Source organism: Gadus chalcogrammus, chromosome 4, assembly GCF_026213295.1.
Source record: "Gadus chalcogrammus isolate NIFS_2021 chromosome 4, NIFS_Gcha_1.0, whole genome shotgun sequence".
Taxonomy (NCBI): Eukaryota; Metazoa; Chordata; class Actinopteri; order Gadiformes; family Gadidae; genus Gadus; species Gadus chalcogrammus.
Window position 1 is genome coordinate 4,005,751 of NC_079415.1, and position 12,613 is coordinate 4,018,363.

Below are 12,613 nucleotides of genomic sequence, written 5' to 3' on the forward strand. Positions count from 1 at the left end.
ACTCCGAACGCAGGTGATACCTAGATCAAATGGCGAGCGCGACCCGGTACTGTGGCAGCCCTGGCGGTTTGGCGTCCCCCCCCCCTCGGCCGCGCCACTTGAAAGCGGACACAATCCCGATAAATGTATTCCTGTCAACATCGCTGCAGTGCCTTTTTAATACGGCCCCCGGGGGGCCCGGGCCCCGGAGCAAGCCGCAGTCAAACTCCATTTCTTTTGGGGGCAGGAAGAGGGATGTGACAGCGACGACGACGACGGCGGTGCTGGTTGCCTTTTTCAGGGTCAGGTGCATTGTGGGGGACTCGCTGCCCACCGCCCGGATGGATGGTGGCGTCGGAGGCCTTTTGACACGGCCGGACAACCGCGCGCTTCTAGCGGAGCAAACTGCCGTTTTTATGGGTTTGTTGTGGGATAACGCGAGCTGTTCAAGGTGTTCGGGGTGGTGCTTTCTATTGGGGATTTAGAGGTTGTTTTTAATGGGCAGACTCCGAGTTCACTCGATGTCCGTCTTACTGTGCTGGCGATCTTAAGGTGAACCCCTCTCTCTCTCGCCCGGGCGTGGGGCGAAGGGCGAGGTAATGAACGTGCTGCAACATCCACCGCAGTGCTCGTTTGCCGCACTTTTAGTTTTTTATCGTGCGGTCGGTGGGAGGAGGTCGCAGGAGGGGGAGCTGCCGTTGTTAAGGTTACAGCGGGTTCCGTCGACGGCGCTGAGAGTTGCCGTGTCTTCCAAAGGTCCTTCAGGCATCGAACTACTAATCGAAGGGTTCGAGAGGGGGTGGGGGGGGGGGGGGGGAATGAGGGGGTGGGGCGGGGGGGGGAATGAGGGGGTGGTCACATCCCGACGTTACAGCGTGGCTTTCATGATTGGCCGTCCATCGACTAAGTGCCAGCGCCGACCCCGCGATACTGAGCATTGATTACATAAGTCCTCCCAGACCTTGCGTGGCTCAGTTAATCGCATAAGGCTCCGCCGGCCCGGGATGAAGCGGGTTTATTATGGGATGCGGTTTGATGAAGTGCATGAGGACCGGCAGGCCGTGTCGCAGGGAGAATTGGCTGTTGACGAGGATCACCTTCAGAAGAGCCCTCCCCCCCAATGTCCTGCCACCGCCGCTTCCCAAGGGAGGAAGGAGACCAGAGGAAAGGTTAACCAGACATAAGGTGATACAAACACCTGGCAGGTGACCTCTGCACAGCGCTCTCCTCTCAGTCGTCGTACCTGCGCAGCGTCGAGGTTCGTGGCGGCTGAAGGGAGTTATTCTAACGACGGGAAGTGTGGTTTGAGAAATAAGTGTGAATAAGTGTTTACGGAGCATCTTTGGTTTATTAATGTGATTGGTGAAAGAACACCGGCAACATGGAGGAAATACGATGAAGTAGGAAGATCGTTTAAAATGGAAATGAAAATGGCCGTCAAAATGAGGCAATTGCATGGACACACACACACAGGAGCACACACACACACACCCACACACACAAGCACTCACAAACGCACAACAACACACACACACTGTGCCAAAGCACCTCCAACTTTGAAACGAACCAGCTGCTCTTTAAGAGCTCTTTGCCCGGCTCCAAGATCGATATAAAATACGGATGCTACGAGGGAGCTCAGAGCAGTCGTCCTCCCAGGCCCCTGAAAACCTCCTGGTCTCCTGCCAGCCAAGTACTTTGGAGGATCATGGCACCGCATTGGCACTAACAATGTGTTTAAGTGCTTGTTTCTCTTGATGCTAAATCACCACCGGTCCGTGCGTCAATAATGGCGTCCGTCGGGACCGCGAGGGAACGACCACGGAAACGACCTGTGTTATTTCTGTCCTGCGCGCACCCTTCACAGTTCAGTGGGCCCTGCTGCTGGGGCAGAACGTCTGTGAGGTACTGGTCATTGTCGGGGAGAGGGATCGTTGAATGTTGTGTCGTTGACGCGCACTTCATTCCCTACATAACAGCGCCGCTGGCGATGACGCTTGCATCGGAAAGCGACGAAAATTCGTCCGATGTTTTTTCCGATATTCCGTCCTGGCTGGGGTTTGTTCCAACTCTTTGTATGTCTGGGGCGCGTGGTGGAGCACTTTAAGGCTGGAGCTATGAAATAAGGTTATGCAAATATAGGTAGCCCTCGCCTTGGAATGGGCTAAAGCTACGCTCTGTCCTGGCTATGTTTTAAAGGCCACGTTTGATTGACAAGGGTGGGCGAGAGACCCCGAGGGGCGAGGTGTGCTTGTTCGATTTGCTTTTGAACTTGAAGGCCTTGTTGTGTTACTGCTCTAGGAACACGGGGGAGAGAGGGGAGAGAGAGGGCGATGGAGAGCTTTAGGTAATGACACCATGCGGTGGAAAAGTGGGACGAAAATAATGATCTGTGGGCAGACGTCAAACATATGGATATCTATAGATTCAAAAGACCCCCGAAGTCCCCTGCATTTACGGTTCAATAATTAGACACAATCAACACTACAAACACTCTATTATTTAAATGCTGTGCGAGGGCCTCGAAATGCCTGCCCAAATTATTCCACTTCCGACTCAAATGCTCACTAACAGCGGAGCAAATCAATTGCTGGTCTGCTGTGTTTTCCTAAAGCTTTTCTTGCCCCCTCGTAAAAAGAAAACATAAAAAATGAAGCCTCTGTCTGAATTTGCGGCGTGTATCGACTGCATTTTATAGGGCTCCACCACCAAAGGCAGCCGGCTAGTGTTCCAGCGCTGGAGTTCAATCACCGTGGCTATGTGGCGAGGGTTTAAACAACAGACGAACAAACAAATTAGTAATGACTGTGTTTACGGATAAGGACACGTCGAGGGGCCAACTAGCGAATCGTATCGGACCTCAGCAGCCCCTTCTCGCTTCTCATCTACGCCTTCCGCCTCGTGAAAAGGTTAATGTGTTCCTCCACATCACATACAGCCGTACTCGCTTATTTGCTCCCTTCCGCGTATTTACTTCACTAATTATTATCCACTGACTCATTTAATTCTTGTTTCACTTGACGACCTAACAGTGTGTAAATCCCTATGTCGGTATGGAAATGGTAAATTAACTCTATAGCGCTTTTATCCAAAGCTCAAATTCACACACCAACGCTGCCGTCACCCATGCAAGGCGACAGCCAGCTCGCTAACCGCGTCGTAGCGTAGTAGCGATTTAGTTGTTGTGACCGTCTGCTGTCAATCGTCAAGGTGACTGAGATGAGAGTTGTCACCACGCACTAAATTATCACTCCGGGGTGGCAAACGGCGACGAAATGAAAGGTGTGCGTGAACTCCTGACGACACAAGGCGGCAACAACATGGCCGCCACTCAACATGGACACTTCCTGCGGAAAAGCGTCCTGTGAGTCACTTGAATTAGGCCTCGTGCCCACTACATCCATCCGTTGACATATCCCCATTGACTTTGATTGGGGACCGACGCGCAATGCATTGTGGGTCCGTGCGCTGAAGGCTCCGTCAAAAAGTTGAAAATTTTTCAACTTTTCCGGCAGCGACGGATCCGTCATCCAATCAGATCACGTATGCAAATGTAAGCATTGTGACACTACTCAGGCTCTGACGACCCTGGAAACCTCCCCCATCCGTCAGCCACGCCTTCTGAGTCCTTTGACTGACGGTGCAGTGGGCACGAGGCGTTAAGTGTCTTTCAAGCCATGTTTCACACAACAACCAAATCACAAAACATCTAAGGCAGATATCGCCGCTCTGCAGTCCAACATCTAACCCAAACGCCTGCATCATTCAGCTGCTCTTCCAAACATCCGGAAGGATTTCTGCGCGTGTATATGCAAATACATACATACAATTTTATCCTTTTGTGTTCTTTGTTGTTTTTCTGTAAGGGAGAATCATCTCAATCCGGCTGAGACCTTCACCTGGGCCGCAGCAGCAGCGACGGTGAAGCCGGGGTGACGGCGGGCTCCGCAGCTCTCTGAGCCTGTCAGCCTGTTGAACCAGATCTGGGTCGTCCCCTGGCAGATAATAGGGGCCCCGCTGGGCCCCCGCCTGTACGACCGGCGCTGTTCCTCCGCCTCCACGCTCCATGTGTGTGTAGGTGGGGAGACGCTGCCGCTTTGTTTTGGGAGATCTGTGTGTGTGTATGTGTGTGTGTGTGTGTGTGTGTGTGTGTGTGTGTGTGTGTGTGTGTGTGTGTGTGTGTGTGGGATGTATCATTTTTGCGTGGTTGTGTATGTTTTGTCAATGTGTTTGTGTGTTTGTGTGTGGGTGTGTGTTTGTCAATGTGTGTGTGTGTGTGAGAGAGAGCAATGTATAATTTGATCTTGGTTGTGTATGTAAGTGTTTTATCAGTGTGTGTTTGTGTGTGCGAGAGAGAGATGTATCATTCTTGCTGTGTTTTGTCAGTGTGTATTTGTTTGTGTGTGTGGGCATGTACGTATATGTGATATGTAAAAAGGAAAAAAGAGCTGTATAAGTTATGCTGTTTCGGTTTGTGTGTGTGTGTGTGTGTGTGTGTGTGTGTGTGTGTGTGTGTGTGTGTGTGTGTGTGTGTGTGTGTGTGTGTGTGTGTGTCACAGGTGATCTGCTCTGCTCCTCCCCTCCAGGGCTCTCTCAACCTTTCTGCTTCTTATCGTAGGCCAAGATAACCTCACCCCCCCAAAGAGAGAGAGAGAGAGAGAGAGAGAGAGAGAGAGAGAGAGAGAGAGAGAGAGAGAGAGAGAGAGAGAGAGAGAGAGAGAGAGAGAGATAGTGAAGGTACGGGAGAGAGAGAGCAAGACAGAAAGAGAGGAAGCGAGAGAGAGGGGGGGCGGAGGGGGAGAAAGGGGGGAGGATTATTTGATGGAGCTACACTGAACCCTAAATCCAACGTAGGTCTGTGTTTTAAAACCACTATCACCAGTACCATTACCACAAAAAACGTTCAGTGGTCCAATGGCTCCTCTGTTTAAGTGGTAGTAAAACATCCTAATTTATATATATTTGATATTATATACTTTAAATAATAAATGATATAAGGCCTATAGAGCTTAGAACCTAGGCAGCCCAAAAAATAAAGATGGCCACCACAATAAAAAAAACAATTACAAAACAGCCGTAAAACACTGAAGCAGCCGACAAGAAAACAAAAAAGCCTCTTCGGAAGATCTCCACCAAAGTCCCGATCATCGGATCTCCGTCAGAGCTTCTCGGATTTCCACGGAAACGCACACTTCCTGTGTGTATCGGCGGGCGAGCAGCAGGCAGCGCCGCCTGACTCGACGGATAAGTGAAATGTCAATTTATCTTGACATGTTAACTCCTGGCTTGATCGTATTTCGCCCAAGCGCAGCGCGGTTAATGGACCCGCGTCTCCGGCCCCATCCCCCCGAGCGCCCCCCCCCCCCCCCCCCCCCCCCCCCCCCCCCCTTGGCCACGGCGTCACAAGATGGCCGCGCACGTGGGAAAGAAGATGGACCCCTGACCTTGCCACCCCTCCACTTTCCAAAGGGGCTGTCATGTTCTTTGTCGAGACATAAGAATGGATCGGATGAGTGTGTGTGTGTGTGCGTGTGTGCGTGCGTGCGTGCGTGCGTGCGTGCGTGCGTGCGTGCGTGCGTGCGTGCGTGCGTGCGTGCGTGCGTGCGTGCGTGCGTGCGTGCGTGTGAGTGCACGCATGTGCGTGTGCAGGTGTGTGTGCGGGTCGGCAAAAGAGTCTTGGCACTGTAGTGTGAGTGCGTGCGTGTGCGCATGGATGTATGTGTGTTCCATGCATGGGCGCATTCCTGTTTTAATTAGATGGGGGCAAAAAGGTCACCGTTAAGTAATATGAAGCGCATCCTTACGGCTCCGCAGAGCTAGTTGCAAGCTGGGGGGCTATTCACAGACACTTTGATCCGGAGCGACTCGGAAGTGAATCGAGGTAATGAGCAGGTAAGGGGTTGCCGTCTTCGCGCTGAGGGTTGCACAAAAGGCAGGCTCAGTGGACTTAAGGGATCGAACTGCGGACCCCTACGGCTGGGAGGTTGACCCCTGTGTGTGATGCCCCCCTCATCCCTCCCGGCGCAACACAACCGAAGCGAACCAAAGGGGTCACGCGTGATCAGGTATGACGGGACGGAGAGCCCACAAGGCTCCAGCAGAATGTGTTAGCATAGAATCGCTGGCACTTTATGCACACACTTATTGTACGTTGTACGTCCTGGCACTTAACAATAGTACTTAGCATTGTGTAGCATCTTATCCTAGCTATCTTTTGTTGTAAATGGGGGATGGGATAACCTAGTGATTGTTAGTGCTTGGCACTTGGTCATTGTTTCTCTTTCGTCTGACAAATGTACTTATCGTAAGTCGCTTTGGATAAAAGCGTCTGCTAAATGATCAAAATGTAAATGTAAATGTCAAATCGCACAAAACAAAAAGGCTCATTAGGAGTCGAATAAGGAGGACATACAGTAAAATGTGAAATTAAATAAACAGGAGTCAGGAAAATATTAATGTATTTTGACGCGGACCTTTAAGGCCTATGGCTCCATCGCTGTGGAACAGTTTCTTCCCTAATGAGTACGATGAGGTAAAGATCGCACACTTCCAACACAAGACTACAGCGGAGTACTTGTGTTGTGTGTACGGAGGGGGTGGGGGGAGAGAGAGAGAGAGAGAGAGAGAGAGAGAGAGAGAGAGAGAGAGAGAGAGAGAGAGAGAGAGAGAGAGAGAGAGAGAGAGAGAGAGAGAGAGAGAGAGAGAGAGAGAGAGAGAGAGAGAGAGAGAGAGAGAGAGAGAGAGAGAGAGAGAGAGAGAGAGAGAGAGAGAGAGAGACCGTCTGCAGACACGACCCCGACCCCCGCCAGAGCATCCCTGAACCTCACGAGCAGCAGAACGCTGCAGAATATTCTGGAACACGTTCTTTAGCTGAAGGCCGGCGGCCCTGGGTTTAAGAAGCGGGGCGGTCTGCTTTAACTCGGCGAACAGCCCTGAGAATGAGTTCCACTTTGGGGATGGGGGGGGGGGATTCGGTTTCAAGGGCGCACTACGCAGCAAGCGGTATTCTGTTTTGAATGTATAGCTCGTGTTTTACTGGCTTTGTGCGTTGAGGAGACGGTAGCGAGGAGAGAGAGGGGGAAGACGCGGAGAACCGGAGAGCAGGTGGGAATACCGTTTGTTTCGGCGGGGCGCGATGTTTACATCGTTATTCTTTTTTTACGAAACGCGGTGGAAGCGTAGCAGTGTTTAAAACGTTGTGTTTTTGCTCTCCCCTTGGGACCTGGGAAGACGTTTCAAAATGAAACATAACTGCGCACGGGAGTAAGCCTTACACAAAACACTTGAGTAGGATTCACCTGCAAATAATGAAATAATACGATTAAAAAAAACGTCAACTCACGTGTTCCTCAATGTGATCAAAAATATATATATATATATTAGAATCTTGTACGTTTTTTAATTACACTAATTACAAAGCCGAGGCAACTTATTTATTTAATTGCTTGAAGAGCCCACAAATGAAATCAATTTCCATGGTTCCAAATGCATCCCTTAATTAATCCTCCCTGCCTTCGCATTGATTAAAGTTTCGTTTAACAAAGCGACAGAACGGGGCGAACCTCCGGCGGGCGCGAGCCTCGTAACGTAGGTTGATCACAGCCTGCAGTGCGACTGCTCACGGCGTTGGGGAGGGTATGCATTTCAAACCCGGGTTCAAATGAAAATGTGCAATAGTTTCACAAAATGCGTGATGGGTTCAGAAACTGGCGCTTACGCTGTCGTTGATCGTGTTGATCACGTGAACACTAATTGTACATTCAATGTATGTTATCTTAAATAAATGGACGTATTATATGGCACATTCCACTTTAGACTATATTCTATAGAACTGTCGATAATGTTATTGTCATTTTATTAAACTTTTAATTTTTATTATATATAAAAAATATATAGATATAGATATATACTATTATATATCTACTATTAAGAAGGCTTGTTCTATTACCTATGAACTAATAAGAAGCACTTCTTGCCACATATTTTAATCTATTAACCCTACATATTCTTTGCCTGCCATGTCGAAAAGAACTTCAATGCACAGAATGACTCTGCGTTTGTTTTCTGCACGAGTGACAATAAAACACTTTGACTTTGAATTGTGACATGCCTATGTATTTTTGGCCCACTATTTTCTATCGGCATGCGCCCATGTCACTAGGCGTCTGTGCCTATAAAAATAAAACGGTCTGACATTCCTTTTTCTTCATACCGGAAAATAGTTCAGGCATTGAAATGCGGAATTATAACCCTTTTCACTAGACATTTTAAATAAATGCATTTGAATGCTGCAACTCTCTTGAATTATTGCATTTTCCACTCACATCTGCCATTCCGTTTTCACGTGACATGTACATAGGACAATAGAAATTAATTTGCTCAAAAGAAAATACCTCACCATGTCAGAGCTTTTATTGTGAGACTAATGTGTTTTACGCTCTGGTAGCCATCAAACATTTTAATTTGAAACCAGGGTTGATATTTCCCTTTAAAGAGAAAGCACAGACATAATCATGGGAAGTAACCTGCTTTCTTGTCCTCTAACAATGCAATAAATCACATTTAATGTACTAATATATAGATCATGAAACCGTGTCTGATTTATGCAGAAAATTTAATTGTACGCGTAAACTAACACCACAAGCCTTGTGACCATGAATACTGTGGTTATTCATTTGCAGACCTGTGATTCACTGTAATAAATAAATAAACACGAATCAGGAACATATTAATGTGTCTTAACGCGGACAAGTAAGGCCTATGGCTCCATCGCTGTGAAACAGTTTCCTCCCTAATGAGGAGTATTATAATTGATTGTGAGGACAGTTTGGAGTGTGCACACAAGTGTGACTCAAACATAATGAACTAAAGTGTGCGATGCAAAGATCAGGGGACAAACCCACTTCCATGTCGGCGCTTTTTAAGGAAACTAATTATCACGTTTTTAAACACCGTTCAATCTCGGTTTAAACGTGTTGTCCGTTTTTCCTTCACTTTCTGATGTAACGTTTCGAGCGAAAGAAGCGGCCTGCTATCCTTACTCTGCACAGCCCTGCCTCAGTGCAATCCAATAATCTCTCTCCATATTCTGTTTCTCATACAACATGCTTCCACGAGACCATTAAAATGTCAAATCACACGTCGCGTTTGGGCTTGAGTCATTCCCCGCGCCGGGAATGATATGCTGCTCAGCGGCTGAAGGGAAGTATATTAACTTTCACGCACAAGTGTGGAATGAAAAACAGCAAACCCCATTATGTTTAAGCATAAAAACAAACGTTATCGTAACCTCGTGTTTGTTCTCCCGATCACTCATCTTAAGTCGGACGAATGATCGAATAAGGGACAGGAAGTAGAATTGCGTTCCGACTCCCAGAGGAACGGCGGCGAACCGCCTGACCTTCAGCGACCGCACAGGCCGTTTTTGTTTACGGATCCATCTTTGTCTTCCATCAGACACTAATCAGCAGTGACAGGCATGGTGCACAGGTAGGGGATACACAGTCTTCCTCGTGGAGGCTACAGGGAGACTTTGGGGATTGAACCTGGAACCTCTTTGGCTGGGGGGGGGGGGTGCAGCACTCTAACCCACTGCACCCCCAGATCTCTAAGACTCCGGTAAGCTGGAAGCCATCTGTTCAATTAAATTCAAATTTATTTGTAATGGCCCTTGATCACAGGTACAGGCTCAAAGGGCTCAACAGGCCATATATCTATGACCCTCCACTGACCCTAGCCCCCGAGAGGGCAATAAATAACTCCCTTAATTAGCAAGGAAGAAACCTGGAGAAAGGAATGCAGAGTGGGGGGACCCCCCTTCCGGGGATGATCAGGAATGCAGTGGGGGCCATAGTGGACTTACGTCGTACATACATACATGCATACATTAACACGTACATACATACCATACACATACCATGCATACAATCATACAATACATACCATTCATACCATAAATACATGCATACATACATACATAAATACATGCATACAGGAAAAACATTTTAAATAATTTAGTTTAAATCAAAAGTAATGTCTATCTCTGGTGATGGGGTGCTGGCCGGTAGACCATAAGGAGAATCCAGGCAACCAATCGCAGTCCCGGCAACTCGACACTTCATCCGCGCATTATTAGCGTTCTGTTTCCTCCAGAGGGAGGAGAGGGGAGCCCCCTCTCATCAGGGAGCCCCCTCTCATCAGGGGCCCCAGCAGGAGAGGCTCCTGACGGGGGGGGGCCCCATTAACTCCACTCACTGTTATGGTCACATCAACCGGCGCCCTCTAACGGGTCAACCCCCCCACACATATAGATAAACGCACACACACACACACACACACACACAAACACACAGATACACACACACACACACACACACAAATCCACACACATACACACAGAACACACACACAGATACACACACACACACAGATACATGCACAAACACACCCCCCCACACACACACACACACACACACACACACACACACACACACACACAAAGATACACAATACACACACAGACACAGAAGCACACACATATACACGCACTCACACACACACAAATATGCACACACACACACACGCACACACAGTGTGTGTGTGTGTGAGACCTACCTGCAGTCACAGAAGTAAATCTTCACGTGAGCGCCCCCCTGACCCTACTCTTAAAAATGTAATTGAACAGGGGTGTTTTTTGGACCAATCAAATGCCTGCGTCTCTCTGTCTTCTCTCTCTCTCTCTCTCTCTCTCTCTCCCCATCTCTCTTCCCCTCCCTCCCCCCTCTCTCTCTCTCTCTCCCTCCCTTCCGCTCTCTCCCTCTTTATCCCTCTCTCTTCCCCTCCCTCCCCCCTCTCTCCCTCCCTCCCTTCCGCTCTCTCCCTCTCCATCCCTCTCTCTCTCTCTTCTCCCTCTCTCCCTCCTCTCTCTCCCCCTCCCCCCCTCCATCATTCCCTGGAGGTGTTAATGAACTGCACCACCTCTCCCCCTCACCACATGGCGCCCCCCCGGCCTCAACAGAAGTGTTTGCTCGCCACCCTTCGGAGTCGTACTAACAACCGCTGCTCCGCATCCCCCCCGTCGCTGCAGGACGTGAGCCTTTGACATAACGTGTGTTTAATGACGCACGGTGTGATAGTACCTCTCCTTCCCATTGGCTGTTGGAAGTCATGTGACACCATGATATGTATCTATATGAATGCATATTACCTACGTCGTTCGCTATATATAGTAGATATGCGCATTGATTAACAAACACAGCTGTTTGAGGTTAAGCCATATAGGAGTGTCTTTGCATATTTACGTACATAATTATTTCTATGACCATCCTTACCGTACCGACAGCAATATATTCTTTCGCTTTCTTCTGACAAATGTACTTATTGTAAGTCCCTTGGGATAAGAGCATCTGCTAAACACCCTTCATGTGAATGTAAATGTGCATGACAACAGCTTGAACGGTCTGTGAAGCTGTGAATTCACAGACACTGATGTGAACACGGTCTCATATCTCAGCCAGTGACGGTTCAACCGTGACCTTTGAACCCTGGGACAACCCCTGGAACCTGGTCCCCATTACCGCATCGGACTGGCCCTGCTCGCCTAGTGTGATCCTCAGGAACATACAGGGAAACCGGCTCTCTATAGTGTGCTGTTATTGGCTGGTTGCAGCTCGTGAGGTCAGAGAGTATTGGTCGATGCTACAACCAGGCCAGCCAATGAGGACGCGGCCTCCACTCAGCAGGGAAGACTTGACGACTGTGATTCGCTCAGGCGTGACGCCATTGAAAAAGAGCGTGCGATGTGAAGTGGGGAGATGTGAATCTCTAACCCAATTTAAATATACCTCAGATTCATTCTCCCTTTGTTTTTATGTTTTTCAGGTTGATTCAACTTTCCTCAACCCAAAACTTTAGTTCAATGAAATCCCGATAAAACAAATATACTCAAAGATAAAGAGTCGTTTGACAGAGCATTGCAAAGCAGCACCAGCGGCTGTCTTGAGAGATACGGGCTCAAAACATTTCCAGGATAATAAACCTCAAAGCGAGTCGGTAATTACTTGTAATATGTTACTCCTGATAAACAGGGGGAGGTGTTCGTGGAGCCCACTTCATCCTGACAGGCGCTTCCGTAGACCAGCCGAGAAGTCATGCTCACCAGTCCACGCTGTGGATTGAAACCCCAGAGGGCCTTGTCCTGCGCCATCACTACCCGCAGCCCGTAGAAGGTATGTCTGGTAGATCCAGGGCGAAGACCAGACCCACCCGCCGACCAGACAGACCCTCAGCTGACAACGTGTCACCAGAGAGCCACCAGTTGGGGCCGCATGTGGCTCATGAGGTAGAGCGGGTTGGTTGCTAGTAACCGGAAGGGTTGCTGGTTCAATCCCCGGCTCCTCCCAGCGATGTGTGTGGAGTGTGGAGGTGTGCCTGAGCGAAACACAACCTCGCCCTGACTGCTCCTGACGAGCTGGCTTTCGCCCTGCGTGGTGGATGACACCGCCGTCGGTGTGTGAGTCATTACTGTAAAGCGCTTTGGGTGGCCACTGGTTAGAAAAGCGCTGCATTAATGCAGTCCATTTATTTACCATTCACCTGCACCTCATCGGCTGCAACCAGGGCCGCTACTGGCCGTTTC